This window comes from Ursus maritimus, unplaced genomic scaffold, assembly GCF_017311325.1.
Source record: "Ursus maritimus isolate PB19 unplaced genomic scaffold, ASM1731132v1 scaffold_22, whole genome shotgun sequence".
In the NCBI taxonomy this organism is placed as follows: Eukaryota; Metazoa; Chordata; class Mammalia; order Carnivora; family Ursidae; genus Ursus; species Ursus maritimus.
Genome location: NW_024424675.1, coordinates 10,937,562 through 10,950,827, shown reverse-complemented (window position 1 = coordinate 10,950,827; position 13,266 = coordinate 10,937,562). Strand labels below are relative to the sequence as shown.

The 13,266-nt window shown below is 41.1% G+C and overlaps 1 protein-coding gene across 1 annotated transcript in view; it reads left to right on the top strand.

Moving 5' to 3' along the window:
• Window positions 1-13,266, top strand: part of SPTLC3 (serine palmitoyltransferase long chain base subunit 3) — a 134,447-nt gene that overhangs the window by 16,722 nt on the left and 104,459 nt on the right. The gene's annotated exons all lie outside the window — the stretch shown is intronic.

The following is a 13,266-nucleotide window of genomic DNA, read 5'->3' as shown; positions in this document are numbered from 1 at the left end:
TATCCAGGATCTTGCTAGACACATACATCAATGCTGTGAAGTAGACAGAATGACTGTTATCGGCCCATTTTAGGGATGAAAAAACCAGGGCTTAGAAAAATCATGAGACCAAAGCCACATGGATGATGGGGACAGAGCCAAACAACAGTCTCAGACATTTGGACTCTAAAGTTCAAGGATGCCTCAAAGGACTGGCAGCAGTACACGTTTATCCAGCCCTTATTCAGTGCGTAACTCCATCAAAGTTTCCTAGCAAGAACACATTTGGGAAGTGAAACTAATCAAGGCATTTTTCCTTCCATAGTTTAATTCACAAGAACAAGAGTGTTATTTTTGTTATTGCACTTACTCAGAAGAACCGCTTTAGGGGTCAGTCTTAGTAAATTAAAAAATAAAAATCCACGAGATTCTAAAAGCCTTGTAAATGTTAATTTCTGCCCTAGCTCTCCACAGTCAGGCAGCAAAGTGATTTCAATGGTACGTCAGATAGCACAACTTCCTATAAATCTTTCTTCTAAAATCATTTACCTTTGTCTTCTGTTATATAGCATATGTATTCCTCAAAATACCTTTTCCTGAGCCCTTTATCAACCTCTAGTTCATTTTCAAACACTTAACATCATGAACGCTTGCTTCCAGTCAGTTCACTTCTTGGTTCCTTTTCTGAGTTTGCCCAAGGCAATGACATTGATGACAGGGTAGGAGCTCTGGGGTTCTTGCAACGTAGCACGTTTCTCAGTTACCTACTTGATCATTATTCCTAAAGAAACTAGGCTGCAGATCGTCTCAAACACTTGAATAATAATGGCAGAACTGATCTCAAAATCTCAGAGAAGCACGTTATCTCATTTTCTAGATCTTATTGACACATTTCTCAATAGGCAACTGAGACTTGAATAGGTGTCATCACTTGCCCAAGACCTCAAAATGCCCAATCCAGAGCAAGACACACCTCTGTCCACTGCCAGTTTCTAGCACCCCTACACAACACTGCCTTTCACATCATAGAACCAAAACAAATCCCATAGGAGCTCTTGGCACGAACATTTTTTGCCAACTCATGCAAATAATTTGGGGCACTGGGAAAAATCCCACAACTGACTTACCTCAGGATTTGGTTTGTTAGTTATGCAAAAGGGGCTGGCATTTTCTTTAAAGGGCCATGCTTGCCACTGGCCAGTTCTTTTTTCTTTTTAAGTAAACTCTATGCCCAACGTAGAGTTCAAACTCATGAACCCCGAGATTAATCGCATGCTCTACTTACTGAGCCAACCAGGTGCCCCACCACTGACAAGTTCTTAGCAAGACCACTGATTCAGGTGCCTACAGACTGAAAACAGAAGTACTCCACCTGGTGGCCTGAGAAAACGACTCAAAGTCTGAAAAAAACAGGTCATGGAAAATAGGGTTTTTTCATTGTTGTTAAGTGTAATGAATCTTTACGCCAGACAACGCAGGCCTTGTACCCATTCATTACCTAGGGCTCAGAAACTATGATGGCTAAAAATGCCTCAATCTAATTATTTGATTGATATAGAGGTACAGATAAAAACTAGTCAAGATTAGCCTTGTTCTTGGAGAAGTTACTTTTTTCTACATTATATGTCACATGATACGAAAAATTAATCAGATAATTACAGATATGACCATGGATATTTTCAGATTTTTTGGAAGCAAAGAAATAAATTGTTATGGTATCATATTCTTGGTGAATGGGTTGTTTGGAGACAGTATACTTATTTTTCCAAGGAGAAAAAGGTTTTTGTGGAAAATAAAATACTATGTGCTGCCTTCCAAAGAAACAAAAGATTTCAGCCAGGAAATGTTTATCTCTTTAAGGACACATTCGGGGGTGCCTGGGTGGCTCAGTCTGTTAAGCCTCCGACTATTGATTTTGGCACAGGTCATGATTGCAGGGTCATGGGATCGAGCCCTGAGTTGGGCTCCATACTGGGCACGGAGCTGCTTACGATTTTCTCTCTCCCTCTCCGTCTGCCCCTGCCCATCCCCCCATCTGTTGGGCACACAAGCGCTCACTCTCTCAAAAAAAAAACAAAAACAAAAACAAAAAAAACAAAGACACGTTCTGTCTTCAAGGCAGGCAAAAGATGAACCAGGTTATAGGTTCCTAAGCTGCTCTTGACATGCATACAGTGTGTGTGGTTTTATCGGATGACAGGCAGAGAAAGGGAGGAGAAAATCAAGGAGAATAGATATGTGCAACCGTGAACCAAATACTAGTGAACACATAGAGAAGAAACAGCAACGGGATCCCTGGCAAGTTTCTCTCTTTCTAGGTAGCAGGGCCTTCTGCTTCTTCATGTTGCTGAAAGTCAGGCACTGTTTGGCCTAGCTTCACAGAACAGGAAGTTTTGGGTGCGGCCCAAGTCCGTAGTTCAGCATCACTGAGGTGCAAGAAAAAAAATAGATTCAGTTTGATTCAAAGAGAAAAACCATTGTTTGTAATCCAAGTTCAGTCCACCGAGCTCAGCCAAATGACTCCCAGAACCACATTTTGTGGACTTCCAAAAGCCGCACCCTTGTTATAACTCACCTATGAGTCACTGGCTGCCTGGTGTGGCAAAGCAATACCACAGCGCACACCTCACCTGGTGTCAAAGCACGCCTCTGTTGTTGGTTCATTCCCGTGCAGTTTTAGAGCTTCCTTCAGATTTTGGGTTGTAAGTTCAAAATTTCAGAATCACCTGAATAAGTTTGCTTCATTAAATCTTCTTCCACCTTGGATATGAGAAAGACTTCAAAGTTACCAACCATATGGCCCAAATCACTAGGAATCACTGAACGTGGGTGCTCCCAAAGATCTGGTCTTCACCCAGCTTCCGTGGGCCTTTTGGAAACACATATCTGATCACATTCTTAAGCCACAGATTTTCTTAAAGTCATCAGTGGCTACCTTGTCAGGATGAAGGCTGAAATCCTAAACTTGATTTATGAGTTCTGCATAACCTCCCTGGCTATTCATTCATTCATTCATCAAATATTCATTGGATACCTACTACATATCAGCCATCATCCTAGGCGCTGATGCACTAGCAATGGACAGAGTGGATGGAGTTCCCCCACCCCCCAGAAATGATCCTTGACCATGCCTGCCCCCTCACCGTCCATGCCTACCAAACACTGTGCCCTCTTCCCCCCTCCCACAGCTCTTCAGACTCTTCCTTCTGCTGGGAACATTGTGCCTGGTAAACTCCTACTGATTATTCAGGTCTCATTTTAAACACCATCTTCTTTGGGAAAGTCTTTCTTTTTTCCTAAACTAGATCAGATCCCCAACCTGTCTGTCCCACGGCACTCTTATTTATTCATCATTTCCCTTTTTGTAAGTATTTGCTATGCATCTGTATTTCCATCTAGACCAGGGTTTGGCAAAATTTTTCCCTAAAGGGCCAGATAATAAATATTTTTCAGCTCTGTGGGCCATATGGTCTCTGTCACAACCATTCAATTCTGCCGTTATAGCATGAAAGCAGTCATAGACAATATGTAAACAAATGCGTGTAGCTGTAGTCCAATAAAACTTTATTTTTAAAAGCAAGTGGTGGGCCTCATCTGGCCTATAGGCCACAGTTGGCTGACCTCTGAACAACAGAATTTCCTGTGGAAATGGAAATGGAAATATTGTATATCTGCTCCCTTCCATAAGGAAGCCACCAGCCACATGTGGTTATCGAACACTTGAAATGTGGCTAGTGTAACTGAGGGTCTAAGTCTCTAAATTTATTTAATTGTAACTATTTAACTTTAAATGTAAATAGTCACATGTGGCCGGTGATTATTTTATTGGGTAGCACACACGCAGGCCATGAGGTCAGAGGCAGTGACCCCCTTGGTCACCACCATGTCACTTGGACCTAGCACAGCAGCTGGCACAGGGTAGGTACTCAATATTTATTTGCTGAATGAATGGCTGAACAAATGTATGAGGATGGGATGACTTATCAGACTTCCTATTTGCTTTTTACCACTGCTATACACTTGATGAGATGTTGCCACTGAATACTTCTTACTCTCTAGTCCTGAAATATTATATTTTTGTGTGTCTATTTTATCTCCCAATTAGCTCATAAGCTCTATGAAGATGAGGCTATACTATAAGAGAGACTCCCTGAATGATTCTCACAGTGCCCAGTATAGGTAGATGCCCATGGTAGCCAGCCTTCCCACAGAGTGTTTGCAGCTATCAGTAGTTACCTGGAAAGGGAAAAGATTCAGCCATATAGCTATTTTATTTTTGAAATATGTTTCCATCTGTCCCAAAGGTCTAAATTCAAGCTTTTCTGCTTGAACTTTGCTATTGTAAAGTTGAGAAATTCAGCTTTGCCCTGACCTGTCCTGCCTGATAACCGTGGGGAAGTTGCTTAATGCCCTAATCTCTCTTATTAAGTAAAGATAATTCTAATTCTATTACAGTCGTCCACCACCTACCTCTTAAGAATATCATGTGAATAAATAAGAACATGGTCATACATCTTTGAGCACCTCAGAGAGAAGCACTCTTCCTACATGGCACATTATAACTGATCAACAAGATAAGAGAGCATAGTGATTCTCAGTGATACTAAATTACTGGAACATTGGTTTTTTTTGGTTTATCAGGATAACTCAATAAAAGCTCTGTGTTCCTCAAGTAAGCCAGCTGGTTGTAAATAATATCAGAAGAATACAATCATTGCAGGGTGGTGTAGGGCGGCCATTTTGTTTGAATTATGTCAAATTGACTTTAGAGCCCCCTCCAGCTGTCATCCCAGGTAAGATCTGAGGATCCTCCAAATCTTTCTGTCCTGTATTCCTCCTGCAGTTCTGATAAAGAAGCATCCCAAGGGAGGCACACCTTTCTTTCACTGCTATCTGACACGGTAAGTCTAGCTTACCTTGCCATAGAAGGCACATTCAATTCCAGTGAGCTCCATACATCTCATCTCCGAATAGGTAACACATAAGGTCTAGCCAGAGGTCCATTCAAGGTTCTGTTTCCACCCAACCACCCAACAAGTGCCCATGCTGGTCCTCCTGTACTAGAAGGCCCTCCTCCCCTCTCCCAGCCTTTTCCCAAGCTTGGCTCTCTCCCTCTCATTCATTCATTCCTACAACAGATATTCATGGGGGACTCTGAAGCAAACATGCCCTTTATTTTGAATCCCTAATTTCCCAATCTGGGTGTATTCTGTGGAAGCCTATGGCTGTCTTCATGGGCTGCCCTGACCTATTAGCTACCTTCTCAGATGGTGAAGAGGAAAGCCAAGACAATGGGAAACAAACTTCACTTCACAAGAACTGAACTTGTTCATCAATAGAAAAAAAAGAAAAGAATTGAAGCAGTTAATATATAAAGATCTTATCCCCTGAAAAAGTTCCATGTTTATAATCTTGTCTCTCTTTCTCTCTGACATCTGTGGTCACTGAAGCCTAAATCATGTAATATCCGTTTTTCTATCAAGCACGGCCCAACATACAGAGATGCTCATTGAATCAAGAATTGAATCTTTGATTCAGTTAATTTTCTGGCATAAACTTCCCAGATTTAAATTTGAATTTTGGTCAGCCCACATGTTTCCTCGGGGAGGTGACTCAGTTCTTAGACTTCTCCGGAACACATGTAAGCAAAGGTTGGAAACAAAAACATTTTAACAGAATCCCTATAGTATGTATTCATTAACATAATAATAGGTGTCATAATAAATGAGCCACCAAATCTCAATGGCATAACCCAATAGAAGTTTATTTCTCACTCGTAGCAAGTCTAATTTGACAGTGATAGGAAGCCGGAGGAGAAAGCAGTGAGGACTCTGCTCACGCAGTTATTCAGAGAATCAGGCTAACAAAAGTTATGCAATCTTTAATGTGTGGCTTTCGAGGTCACCTTGGCTATCAGCATTCAGAGGGCAACAGGGGAAGGAGAGAAAGAAGTGGATCATGAGAGAGGCTTTTTTATGGGCCAGTCATGAATGTGGCACATTTCACTTCTACCCATTTCACGTTGGTCCGCATTCAGTCACGTGGCCACGTCTGTCTGCAAGGGATGAGGGAAATGTAGCCCAGCTTGGAGGAAGAGGAAAGAGAAATGGGTTTGGTGAATAGCCAGTCTTCGCCACACTGGGCAAACAACAGGGTTAAAATATTTGAAAGGCCCGAGTGCCAGATAATGAAAGCTATTATTTCGCAAGTGATCCTTTATTTTCTGTCCTTTTATTAAATGACTTGTCTTCTAAAAATATTATTGTATCACAGTGTGGTGAGTATAATAATGGTGTTATGCCGTGAGAACATCGAGCCTGGATCTTTTTACGAAGCGAAGCAGCCAGTGCTGGTCTTAGACAGGGGCTATTAGGCAGGCAAAGTGTATGCGTGTGTGGTGTGGAGAGAGGGGAGGGGCAGCAGCAGAAGACAGAGAAGGGAGTAGAAACTGAAGAAATTACAGAAACGTGGCAGCCTGAGGAAAGTTGTGGAGGAGATAAAAACAAGGTGTGAAATGAAAGTTTAATGTTGTTTAAGCAACAAATGCAAGGCCAGAAACGGGAGGACTTGAGGCAGGTCATTTCTATGCCAAGAAACTTAGCTTTATGCTGAAAACTAGCACTTCCCAAAGAGAGTTTTTGTCATGGCCTCGGTAGATTTATATGAAAGGTGAAAAATGCAGTTGATACATGTGCTGGATTAATGGTTAAATGGTTAAGAGTTAAATGGGTTTTCACTCTATTATTTCGATAGCATTCAATAAGCTGATTCAATGACCAAGTATTTTTTCAGCACCTACCACGGGAAGCTGTGTGCTAGCAATAGGGAATAACAGTGAAGATCAAGAAAGATGGCTCTTACGTTCTAGCTTTTGTACACTGCGAATACCCAAGACACAGACATATAGCCTTTCCACAACCCTTGCTGTTAATGGCCATCTCTAGGGAGCACTTTGGAAACACTGTGGCAAATGGATTTTAGAGCTAAAGTTACCTAAGTAGCTACAGATTTGAGGAGTCAGGATGGAACAAGGGGAGCAGGTGTGTGGGTGATTGCAGTGGTTCTGGAGATGGGTTGATGAGCATCTCCCCTGAGGCTTCCAGTTCTAAGCTGGGATTCTTTCTCTCCGTCCATTCCTACTGCCCTTATCCTTCCTGCCCTCATCTTTCAAGTCCTTGGTACACTGCTTTCTCATTCATGAATCCTCCCCTACCTTTTCCAGCCAGAGTTCGATACAACCTTCTCCCAGTTCTCAGGGAACCCTGAACATCTCTCTGTGGTAATAGCTGCCAGCCTGTAGTCTGTCTGTGGGCACATCCTGGTAGATGTTCCTGGCAAAGCATTTGGTAACACGGGCACTCTGTAAGGCTTGGTTTAGTGTTGAAATATAAGAAAAAAACAATAATGAAATCTTTTAGGTACACTTGAGGCTGGAGTTTGAAGGCTGTTTAAAAAGAAATAATAGGGGCACCTGGGTGGCAGAGTCGTTAAGCGTCTGCCTTCAGCTCAGGGCATGATCCCGGCGTTCTGGGATCGAGCCCCACATCAGGCTCCTCTGCTGGGAGCCTGCTTCTTCCTCTCCCGCTCCCCCTGCTTGTGTTCCCTCTCTCTCTGGCTGTCTCTCTCTCTGTCAAATAAATAAAAAAAATCTTTAAAAAATAAATAAATAAATAAATAAATAAATAAATAAATAAATAAAAAGAAAATAATAAGTTTAACCTAAGATGTCATGGGTTCATGTACCTCAGTGGCCTGAAAAATTTGAGTTGGCTGAGCAACTGTTTCTTTTACACCAGCTATCCTTCTGGAATACCCCAGATAAGAGGTTTCCACTTGGTTTCTATCATGTAGACCATCTTATTCCAGGGTTTGCCAGTAGTTACTGATCATTATACCAGATACCTGTAGAAGTCAGAAATAAAATTAGTAAGGTGCTTATGCCCAAATTAAACATGACTTTATACATATAGAATCAAATGATACACTCTGAGCAGAAGTGTCTCACCTATTTGTGACAAGATGATAGGCTTTAGACTAAACTGAGACATAAGAGTTTCATAAAGCATCTCTAAACATTTATGTCTACCAAACACATGATAGAAGACTGGGGTTAAAGTACTCATTTATTAATATCCCCAGACAACTTTCAGGCATGAAGTACCCTCCAAATAAGGTAGAATTGTGTATGCTCATCATTCTTATATCATTCCACTTTTATGAGCTTTCAGCTGCATCATTTGTATAATTGACATTCCAAAATATTTTAGAAGAGAAATAAATGGTAACTGGGAATCAATAAGACACTCAAATATTTTAGAGTAAAAGTAAGAACTCTACTGAAGAAAGAGCTGCTTTGAATTTTCCTACCTTAGGGATAATATATTTTTTTAAAAGAAAACATATACATACTACCCATACACACACACACAAGCAAGCAATAAATGTTTCTTCATTTGCTGTATGTCCTTTAAAAATTTTGCAGGTACTTTACACGGTTGTATTTTTATAATTTTTTTACCTGTTATGCTTGTTTAATTGCTAAGACGGTCCATGGAAGCTCTTTACAGCACCATTGTGGAAATGGTCTCCCCTCCCATAGATTTTTAACCAACTCCCACATTTGAGTACAGCCTAATCTCTGGAATAAATCTCTTATTTGATATCATTCACAGTGGTTGTTTCTCTGCTCAAAACCTAGCAACTACAATGTAGGTAGACACTCATTCCCAAAATGCCCGTATCCTTGGAAGTTTGTGTTCTACCCAGGAGACCTCTGACGAGGTCTACCCAACTCTCATAATGTGAAAAATTCTGCACACATTCCACTTCAGAAAGAAAGATGGCCCTATCCTTATCCCCAGTACTCTAAGTTCCCTTTGGCATTTTGTCATCCCAGAGACTATCTTATTACCAGACTTCCTACCCCCACAGTGACCAAAACCTGACAGTTTCTTCATTCTCATCTTGGCTCTTCTTTGTAAGGACCAACCCAGCAGTATAATGGAGTGTGCCATGTTCCATGGGCTGCCTCAGTCTGAAAACAAAAGCTTGCTTGTGAGTGGGTGCTTAATCTACAGAATTAACTTGATTCCAGATTCGCTCATCCCTTTCTATCCCACTCTAAGGACTAGAGCAGAACAAAGGCCTGAAGCGTGTTTCAGTTTTTTGTTTGTTTGTTTGTTTGTTTTTCAAAATTCTGGGGAGAAGAATGCTACTGACACCGTCAGTGTCCTTCTGGTCAAGATAGTCACGTGTGCTCTTCCTCCCATCCCATTAGGGACACTGTTCTGGGAATTATACCATCTCTTCCCTTTATCTCCAGTTGTCCTTAATCTATTGGGTACTTTCTTCAATTCCTAAACATGCTATTTCTTTATTCTCAAAGAAGCAGCTCCCCTCACTATTAGTATCTAAAGCCACCACCTCCTGTCTGTCTCATCCTTCACCACCACACTTCTTCAGTGAGTAGTCACTACCTCCAAGGCCTGTTGTCTCCACACCTCCTTTCTCTTTAAATCCTGCTGTCCATAAAACCACTCGGAAAACAGGTGGATAAAATCACTTGCTGAAGTTTCCTTGTGAGCGTCGCCATATGCAATGTTCTTCCTCAGCTCCAGTGTCCCAACCCTCTGACTCTCCTCCCCCTTGAGCCTCCCCCTGCTTCCTCCCTCACACTTGCTGTCTCCCAGCAGATTCTTCTCCTCCTGCTTCTCCCTGTGTGTAGGTACTGGCCAAGGCTCTACATGTATTCTTTCCCATTCTTCCCAAATATTTCAGTCTAACAGTTTCATCTGTCTTCTCTATTCAGAAGATTTCATGAAAATCATAAACATTTCATGAGTACTTACTCTGTGGCAGGTACTTTGCGTATCTTATCTCATTTAATTTTCAAATAACCTTTAGGAGCACCTGGATGGCTGAGTCGGTTGGCCATCTGACTCTTGGTTTTGGCACAGATCATGATCTCATGGTCTAGAGATGGAGCCCTCTGACCTGTGCTGGTCACAGGGAGTCTGCTGGAGATTCTCTCCTCTACCCCTCCCCCCACTCATGTTGTTCTTGCACTCTGTCTCTTAAATAAGTAAATTTTGCAAAAACAAACAAACACTTTATTAGCTCCATTGTACACTTATGGCATTTGAGGGCAAGAGAAATTAAGGAACTCGCCAAGGTCATCAAGTCAGCAAATGAAAGTGCCAGGATTTGAACCCAGGTAGTCTCATGGCTATTGAAGCACTCTCCACCATTCAGCTCTTCAAGACTGGGCTCAAATTCCACCTCCTTCAGGAAGCATCTCCTGTTCACCCAGTGTGATATGGTCCCTCCATTTTTGGCACCCTTATGACATTTATTTTTTGCTCTATGTTATGGCCATTTTCACTCACTCCCCTCCCTGCCCCCACCCGACCTCCCACATACACCGTAACATTATCAATTCTGGGAGAAAGGGACTGTATTTGTTGATTTCATATCCCCTCTAATGTTAGCGTAGGACTATCTAAAATAGGCAGCCAACAAAAGACCTCCTAATTTGAATGGAAGACTTGTCACCTGTAAAAGTGGGTCCTCCCAGCATGCTCCAACACCCTGTTTATTTCCAGATGTGACAAGAATTCAGGAAGTGAACAAACCTCAGAGTATCTCAGGGTTGCCAGTGAGCAGGCACTCCAGGCTAGGTGGCTCAGGATCTGTTTATTTTCAAGGCTGTGAAAGAAAAGATAGAACAGAGAAAGAAAGTGCATCACGGAGTCCCATGTTGTGTCAGTCTTTGGCCAGCAAACTTATTAAGCAAGATTTTAGTGCTTCATTTACTTTAAAAAGACAAACTCTTGTATTTCAGAATAACTATCCAACCCTTTGAGAAACCTTTCCCAAGAGGTATGATGGACTTCAATTTTAAATAAAGGCAGGTAGGTAGTAAATGAGTCACTTTCCATCTGTTAAGAAAGACATGTATTTCCAGATAACTTTGTTCTCCATCAAGGTATCTCATTTTCTCTCTGTCAAATAAAATTACATTAAATTAAATTAAATAAATCAAGTTATATGAGAGAAAGTAGGTTTTAGTTTGAACTGATGGACATTGTTGAAAATTTATTCTTTGTGTTATAACTTTCTTCCAGAACAAGTCACAGGGGGGAAAAAAAATGAACTAGTTACCCAAGCCCAGGCTGTGCACCCAGCTGCGAGTGTTACTTGCATCTAGGTAGACTGTTCTGTGCAATGCAGGTTTGCCTCAGAGCCAATTCAAGCAGAAAGTTCCCAGGGATTTCAGGGGAAATGTGCTGCTTGATTTGGTGACATATGGAGCTCAGAAATGGATATAGAGCCAGAAAAGGAAAAAGGGAAAATCTTCAGCTGATCCTCACAGGATGGCCTAGAAGTGTATCTCTTCACATGTGGCTACATAACTTAGCCATCTTCTAAGTCAACCAAAGTGGTTAATTTGTGTGTGAAGTCATCTGAATTGAGCCCCTTTCACTCACTCTTCTTCCTCTGTGGTGCCTTTAAAATCAGTAGGTCCCCAAATTCTGTCTCAAACCTACCATTCTTCTCTCTTTATAATTTCTCCTTTATCACATTCACCTTCAACCATGGCTTAAACTGTGCCTCATAGCAGTTGACTCCATTTCAGCCAGGGTCTCTCTCTTTTCCTGCATCTCTAACTGCCTGGCAAACAGTCCCTCTTCTGCAAGCCATAACCACATCCAATCCAGTCTTCCCCCCATAAGCACTCCCCTTTCTAATTCCCTCTGTCTTTTTATCAACAATAACACAATACTCCTTGTAGATACTTCCCATTTCCCTCTTCCTTGATCTTGTACCTACAAGTCAAAAAAGTTCATCAAATCCTCCTTCATGAGAACCTCAGTCCCTTTTCCTGGAATTTGACAAATCGAGGAAAGAAGGAAGCCAATGGTGTGTCCCCATGATGTGAAAGGAGCCAGGAGATTGTTCCTAACCAGATTAGGAGGTCACTTGGAATACAGGACACGGATGTAGTCCAAAGGTTAAGCACAGAACAGAGCCAATGATAGGAGCCGAAGCTGGTACCAGAATAGTAAGATCAGCTCTCCATCAGACCTACAGGACAGGTGGGAGGACATAGTGAGAAGGAGTGAAGAAGTCAGGAACCAGGGACCCGGTCTGTTTTGTTCATCTTTGAATCCCCAGAACCTAGCACATAGTCAGCTCACAATAGGCACCCATTGAATGCTCTGTAATCCCAAGTACAAGGCATTGGTTATAACCTCTCGTTCAAGACCTCATATTAAGCAATGCCATCTCACTGTCGTTATTTGAGACACCAGGTAATACTTGGGGAAGACATATGAGACAAGAGCAAATCCATCCATGTTAGTTTGGAGTATCTAGAGAAGTAACCTGAGAGAATGCATAAATAAGGAGGCAAGGAATTTTAATAATATTTAATAATATCTCATGAGGGTTTTGACTTAACAATTCAAGTGTTCAATGTCATTATAAAAAGGCTTTTTAAAAATTGCTTTAAAAACAAGCGATGTAGACATAAAAAATACTCATCTACAGACAGAGTTTTTTGATTGTCATATATTTTGTGGCTTGGGATAAAACTTGCAGTAACTAAGTCACATCGATATTTCCAAAATATTGCAGCTCAAAAGATACAGGGGATAGGAAGGTGACATACTCTAGACAACTGTGTTGATGGAATCAAACAGTGTTTGCTGTGGCAACAAAGATTATGACAATAGCAAAAACAATGCTTCTAATTAATAAGATTTTATATAATGCATCATTCTAAATATATATGTGCAAATTAAATTAATGCATTAAATATGAGTAGACATTTGACCATTTCCTGTAATTCACTAAAAGTGACAAGTGGTCAAAACACTTCTCATTGAGAAATGGGAATCTGGGCATTACATTATATTTGTTGAGTGAAATAATGAATGAATGTATAAATACTTATTAAAGACTAAAACTTAATTAAACCTTGGCCTTAGGAATAATTTATTCACTAATCCACTGAGCCAGTATTGATTGTGTTACTACGTGCAAATCAGTTAAACAGGAATTAGAATGGTTTGGTACTGAAAGTTACTTTCTCCTGGAATATTGACACCTAATATAAAGAAAGAAATACTTCCTGTAACTTTCTGTTACAAAAAATTTCAAACACACACAAAAGTGAAAAAATAATTTAGCAAACATTCATATGGCCTCCACCTAGACTCAACAGTTATTTTTTTAAAGAGAGAGCAAGAGAGAGAGTGGGGGGAGGGGCAGCAGGCAAGGGAGACA